Source organism: Engraulis encrasicolus, chromosome 12 (assembly GCF_034702125.1).
Source record: "Engraulis encrasicolus isolate BLACKSEA-1 chromosome 12, IST_EnEncr_1.0, whole genome shotgun sequence".
Classification (NCBI taxonomy): domain Eukaryota; kingdom Metazoa; phylum Chordata; class Actinopteri; order Clupeiformes; family Engraulidae; genus Engraulis; species Engraulis encrasicolus.
This window is the reverse complement of record NC_085868.1, coordinates 48,487,192-48,494,691: the sequence shown is the minus strand read 5'-3', so window position 1 is coordinate 48,494,691 and position 7,500 is coordinate 48,487,192. Positions and strand designations below refer to the sequence as shown.

The 7,500-nt window shown below is 44.7% G+C and overlaps 1 long non-coding RNA gene across 1 annotated transcript in view; it reads right to left on the bottom strand.

Moving 5' to 3' along the window:
* The window catches only part of LOC134460339 (uncharacterized), a 26,066-nt gene that overhangs the window by 17,846 nt on the left and 720 nt on the right, over nt 1-7,500 (bottom strand). The window contains exon 2 of the long non-coding RNA XR_010037068.1: nt 7,311-7,500. This exon is cut by the window's right edge and continues 5 nt beyond it. This is a non-coding gene — a long non-coding RNA (uncharacterized LOC134460339). The remainder of the gene's footprint in view (nt 1-7,310) is intronic.

Sequence of the window (7,500 nt, the reverse complement as noted above, 5' to 3'; positions counted from 1 at the left end):
CAGAAGTATTGCAAATAATATGGAGTTGCAGTATAGTAGTAGTTGTAGTTGTAGTAGTAATAGGATTGCATCAGTGGGGAGAAATGAGTGCTGTTCCCGGCTCAGGGAGAAGACGGGCCTTAAATTGTACACAGTAAATGTTGTGGTGTTAATTCAACACTTAGAGAGTTCATTTGAGTCCAAATGATGTCAAATCAACTCTCTAAGTGTTAAATGAGCACTGCAGAATTTACTGTGTACATTGTATGTATTGAGGAGAGGGCCTTTCTGATGACTTTGTCCCAGGCCGGACCACGCGACTCTCCCATTTCCCTTACCATGCGAATAGACCGCCAGAGTTGAACGCATGGAAAGCTGCGAAAGTAATTGACTTTGTATGGAAGAGCAAACGGCAGATGTGTCAAAAGTTGCAAAAGTGTTTCTAGCGCCGAGGACGTCAAAAGTGTTCAAATAGAAGTTGACCTTCAGCTAAACATGTGTCATGAGCTCGGCGCGAGTTCCGGTTGGTCGCTCTCCCTGATCGAACGCTTAATTTTCCGTGTTCATCGCCCCTGACCTGTGCTTTCCAGGCGAGACTCAGCAGCGTTTTTTTACAAGTGTATGACTCTCGACTACCACAAACATTTCTTCCTTGGCCATTTTGCTGTTACTGGTAAAACTAAAATTGGCTAAACATTTCCTTCCTCACAAGTTAGCTTAGGGATGGGTTTTGGTCCAAGAAAACTCTCTGGTGGTCACAGTTTGTCAAAAATTACATTCTTCACTGATGGGTTGGGGTTAGGGATGAGGTTTTGGTCTTGGTACAGATTAGTGAATTCACACAGATTTGATGACAAGAGAAATGTGTACCTCTACATTTTTGAGGCCCGGACAAATGTCTGAACAGAGAATTGTTTGACATCTGTATCCAGTCACCTCGCCGAAACCCTTCAGTGGTTGGAGAGGAAGGTGTTTTGGTGACACAGGCGTGCTTGATGGTGAAGTGAATATTTTGAGTTTGAGGTTGTGCTGTGTTGATCTGGGAAAGGAAATGGTTCCTACCCAACCCTGCGTCACCCTTCACGGAACAGAGGACCATTAGGCCACACACACACACACACACACACACACACACACACACACACACACACACACACACACACACACACACACACACACACACACACACACACACACACGCACACACACACTTCACGGAACAGGGGAATATTGGGCCACAAACACACTGAATGGAGCCCAAAACAAATCTTGTCTGTGTTTGATTAGGAAACACGTACAAACACAGATGTACCGTACATGCACACTCACACTCACACTCACGCACGCACGCACGCACGCACACACACACACACACACACACACACACACACACACACACACACACACACACACACACACACACACACACACACACACACACACACACACACACACACACACACACCAAGCTACACACAGAAAACATTTTGTGAGAAGAATTTCCTTGGGCTGCTGTTTGGAAGGCTTCTTGGCAGTGGACTTAACTATCTGCAAACCACCACAGCGCACCGCACCACACCACACCATAGGGCCTTCAGATCTCAGTGCCATGTGTGGGTGAGCCCTTGTCAATCTAACTATGATTAACAACCATAGCTGTACTCACACACGTACACACACACACCCACACACACAGACGATACACACAGACACACACCATGATTAGCAAATTAAGAACCAAAGTAGGAACTACACACACACGGACGGACAGACACACGCACGTACACACACACTCACAGAGTCATGCACCCTCAGGCCATGCACTATTGTAACCATGATTAACAAATTAAGAACTATGCAAACACACACACACACACACACACACACACACACACACACACACACACACACACACACAGAGTCATGCACCCGCAGGCCATGCACTGTTGTAACGATGAGTAGAAGATTAAGAACCAAATTAAGAACTACACACACATACACACACACTCTCACCTCATCACCACCCCATTCCACACACACACACAAACACACTCCCACCTCATCACCACCCCATTCCACACATACACACACACACTCCCACCTCATCACCACCCCATCCCACACATACACACACACACTCCCACCTCATCACCACCCCATTCCACATATACACAGACAGTAATGGAGCTATGGCATGGCTATGTACTCTCTCTCTCTCTCTCTCTCTCTCTCTCTCTCTCTCTCTCTCTCTCTCTCTCTCTCTCTCTCTCTCTCTCTCTCTCTCTCTCTCATGCGCCTGTGCCTGTGTGTGCACGTATAGCTGAAGGCTTCTGTAGATTATGTAAACTCACTACACACTCACACACAGCTGTCCAAGACCGCACACATACACACACACACACACACATACAGTATGCATGCACGCGTGCACGCACAGTCGCACATACTGGACAACCTCAAAAAAGGTGGAGCCAAAAATCTTCAAGTTGAATACCATGCAGTTCTAAAGCAGCAGGTGGAATTTTATTTTTAATTGTTTTTGGCGTTTAGCCGTTCAGAGAACCAAACAATCCATGTGATTTCCTTTTCTTAAAAGATATTTTTTAAATCTTTTTTTAGACTTTATTATTGACAGGACAGTATGAGAGGTGGACAGGAAGCGAATGGGGAGAGAGGGGAGAGAGTTCGGCAAAGGACCTGGGTTGGGAATCAACCCGGGTCAGCCGCATGGCAGGTGAGTGCCCTACCAGATGGCCACGGCAGGGCCCCCATGCGCCTTTCCATCTACCGGATGAAAAAGGACAACGGCTGCTAAGCCCCCCACATTTGTGCTTGCAAGCCCACGGGGACCCAGGTTCGAGTCTGGCCGGGGTCATTTCCCGGTCCTGCCCCGTCTCTCTCTCCCAATTGTTTCCTGTCTACTCTCACTCTATCTGTAATAATAAAGGCCAAAAAGCACCAAAAAATACTTTTAAAAAAAAGAATAAGAGAAAGGACAACGGCAGCAGGGCCGTACATTCTCCTTTGTTTTGTTCTTATGGCATCATTATTAATTCATGTTTTAGACAACAACAGAATATGCAACAACAACTTCATAAAAACAACAACAACAACAACAACAACAACAACAACAACAACAACAATAGAAGTAGAAACAGCAGCAGCGGATGCGTTGTGTTGGTCTGAGGCCGGCGCCTTGTGTAAAAGCCTGATGGGTGTCCCTAGGAGTGGACAGCTCTTACGCATCACTGCACAGCACGGCCCTCAAGTGGGCACTCATGAAAGATTTAATGACGGACACATTGTTTCTGACAATGTGTCCAGTGGTCCTCGCTGCGTGTGCGTGTGCGTGTGCGTGCGCGTGCGTGTGTGTGCATGTGTCTGTGTGTGTGTGCATGCGTGCGCGTGCGTGTGTGTGCATGTGTCTGTGTGTGTGTGCATGCGTGCGCGTGTGTGTGTGAGAGAGAGACAGACAAAGAGAGACAGTCAATCGAATCCTGCCACTCACAGCCGCTCTCTTTTTGACTGGCTGGCTGAGCAGTGCTTAATGTACAGTATGGCATTCATTGCAGATATTATTAGTATGTCATTATTGCTGTATATTATGTATTCATGCATCTATTCCATCTTCTTTATTCGCCTCGGCCCTATATACTGTAGTTCAAGTCCATTGTGCTTTTTGTGTCTGTATCTACACATTGGCGTAATCATTAGAGGTTGGACAGTCCTGCCTGCTGCATCCCTCCAAATTGGCCACTTATGAAGGACTGCCATCATACACATAACATGCATGCATAGGCTATAGGCCTATACACATGAACGACCATCCGGGTACTTTGCTCTAAAATGTGCGTTACGCCCCTTTATGGGTGAAAACCGAATGTCTCAACAACTTACATGCTACATCGGCTACCCTAAATGAACACAGTATGCTTCAAGCACGGCTGTTTGGCAATATTATTTGAACAGCCGGCAACACAACACGTTTTCGGCATGTTGCGCGTGAACAACGCTTGTCTACAGGTCCTTATCTTTCGTTTATTAAACCCCAATAACACCAATTGACTTGCATTGCCTGTTTCCCCCCACAAATGGGCGTAACGTACATGGAAAACGTCACGCCGTTCATGAGTATAACCTATAGGGGACTAGGCTAGTGCATTAGACTGCACTAATTGTGGGGGCAGAGGTGGACCTACCAGGTTCAGAAAGTGAGAAACCCTGCCAAGTCACTGAACCAGTTGATCCTAATGACCACATCCCTTCAGCCAGGTCAATGGGGTCATTAGTGAAATCACCTGTTAGGAGCACAGGCAGAAGGATCTGGCAACAGGAATTTGACTTTCACAAGCGCTGTTTCCACATAGCCGGACATTTTTTATTTTTCATGTGGCTATTTTTTTCTCTTCTTTAGGTGTACACGCAACATGTAGATAAAAAATAAAAAACTCCGTTGTAAGAAGTGCATTTTAGCCTCAATCAACTATGTATGGGGATAGTGCCCTCGTTTACATGATATTTTTATTCCAAATTAATTATTCAGAATTGAATAGTTTGGTAACACTTTATTTTAGGGATAGGCCTACATCTATTTTGTCTGGCGGCAAACGCCATACTCAATCACAAGTGTGCAATTCGAAAAGAATGCGCAAGGCAGCATGGGTACTCCCAGGCTAACATCTATTAGCACTAATACATACAATGTTAATGCCTGCATAAGTAACTTGTAAGGCATGTACTAAGCAAACACTAAGGACTTCTTGGTCCTTACTAAGGTTAAATTGGTAATAAATACCTTATTGTACATGAACAAGACATTTGCGAATACATGCCTAACAAATGTTTGCTTTGTACATGCCTTACAAGTTACTTATACAGGGACATTGTATGTATTAGTGCTAATAGATGTATCCCTAAAATAAAGTGTTATCAATAGTTCAGTCGAGTTTATGTTCCACTTTCATTTAATTGTAATTGTCAAGTGTTTACATGATGTTTTCAGAGCGGAATTAAGTGTTAATTCTCATGTAAACAAGGGTGTATATATAGGGCATATATAGATATATATTTTTTTGAATGTATTCTTTATTGTGTTGACTGCGATGTGTGTTTGTCTGGTGTGTCTTGTGCCACCTCCAAGTCAAATTTTCCATTTCATGTAAGTTTAATGGACAATAAAGAAGTCTAAGTCTAAGGGTGGAAAAAAAGTAATTTTGGAAACTCCACCTGAGTGATAGGCATAGTCCCCTGGGGGCCCGTCTGAAGTTCCGGGGCCCCATGAATCCTCTTGAATCCTCTTGCATGCACTCACCCTCCCACTAACAGACTAGAATATGGAGCTCCAGCAAGTGAACACGACACGTGTGTAAATTTTCGCTTTGCATTTCTTATCATCCCAGTGGGTTATCACAGTCCGGTTAGCGGTAACTGTACTGACACAGGTCACCAATATCCTACTGTAGGTGTGTCTAGGCTGCAGCGTAAAGGAGCTGTGCACATTCTGTATAATTCAGTCATTTAGAGCGTCCTCGTCCGTGACTCAGACGGCTAGGGCATTGACTGTTAGGCTACACTGGAGACTCTGGTTTGATTCCAGCCCGAGGTTTCCCAATTGTCCCCTGTCCCCGTCCACCTCTCCCTTTGCTTTCCTGTCTGCTCTCAAACGATTATATTCAATAATGGCCAAAAAAAAAGCCCAATTTTGTGAAGCAATTCATAGTAGGCTTCAATTCATTATGTAAGCAGGCCTACAATACTAGTACACGCGCAGGGTGCGATTTGTAGGGGGGATGGGAGGGACTGTCCCCTCTTCTGGTTTTGCTACACAGTAAATTTGACAGAGTTAATTTAACACTTAGAGAGTAAGATCAACACCATGGGTGTTATATTTGACTCTGTGAGTGTTGAATTAAAACCAGAATATTTGCTGTATATCACCACTTTTTCTACATGCTTTTAATCACAGTTTAATGTAACTCCATTGATAATGCTTAAAATCTGAAACCTATCCCCCCTTCTGATTTTCCGACAAATCGCACCCTGCACACGTGGTATTATGTAGTTGTTACACCAGTTATTCCACTGCAATGAGGGTCCTTTACTTTCCTTTTGCTTCTATTTGCACTGTATACATGTCGAATTCTGAATCACAAGCGTGAGCAGGGAGTACATGCGGTAAACTGGTCATCTGGTATACAGGTCATTTTTCTGGTGGGCCGGATGCTGCTGATTTTTGTTTCTTAGAGACCGGTCCACAATCTAGAGGGGGCCCGCAAAAAGCCTGGGACCTTTTTTTTGTCCCAGCCAAGCCCTGGCATAGTACCATACATGTTCATCCTGTCTTTTGACTGGCCAAAACCAGTTTCGCCACCACTCCCCATGGCCAGAGAGCAACCCTTGCCCCTAATCTGAAAACCAAACCCCTGCCGTGACTTACTGACTCACAGGTGGTTTAGCCATCTAGCACCCCCCAAGGAAGAGACAATGAATCTGTAACCAACATGAACGTTAACAGCTCACTGTGTGCAGACCTCAGCACCTGTCACAACCTCTCTGTTGCGGTGCATTCACAACCTGTATTCTACAAACTCTATTCTATTCTATTCTATTCTATTCTATTCTATTCTATTCTATTCACTGCTTATCATTAGTTTGTGCATCTGTTGGCTATTCTGAACGGCATCTCACTAGTGATTTATAAGGTGTCCATTCTACTCTACCCCACTGTACCCAAAAGCCTTCAACATCAGTCCACCGCCCATTTGTCAGCATCCACAAACAAGTCGGGGGCTGTTCTGTTCATTTGGGTGGGCTACCTTTCATAATAACTAGACTATGTGCAACAAGAGTAGACCCACTTGGGACTTGGGGTTCTGTGCCATGAATAAGTTGTTGTATTGCCAAATTGCAATATTGTTTGAAACAGCTTTTCACTGTGACATAAGGATTCTTATCATATAGCAACAACAAAAAATGTCATGTTTATTTTATATTTGATATCAGTAGTCTATAAGATGGAACGTCGTAAATGCGATGTGTAGGGCAGGCTACAGTACGCACGGTATGAGTGATGTGAAAAGATAGCGCTTCATTCAACAGTGATAAGCGCCCGCGTAAACACAATCTCTACAGAAATCGCAGACGTCCTCCAGTTTATTAACTGCACGATGTTTCGGAGAATTCCCCACATGTTTCAACCAAAAAAGGTACACACCGACTACATTTTCACTTCATCCATCATCTCCCCACCCACACTCAAATGAATAATGACCAGTCCAGCTGCACCAGACGGTAAACATGGTCATTTGTAGGCTAATGAACGGAGCGCTTACCTTCAACGGATTTGCCGATGCTGTAGCGGTGCGTGATGTTGGGATAGTTCCTTGTAACTTCTTTCAGATACCTCTCCACTTCGGCTGAGTTATGATAGCGGAACTCGAGCCCGTAACACAGAGAGAGAAGTGTCCAGATACACCAGCCGCACAACAGCGGGAACGTCGACTCGGTCAACAGCATCATCTC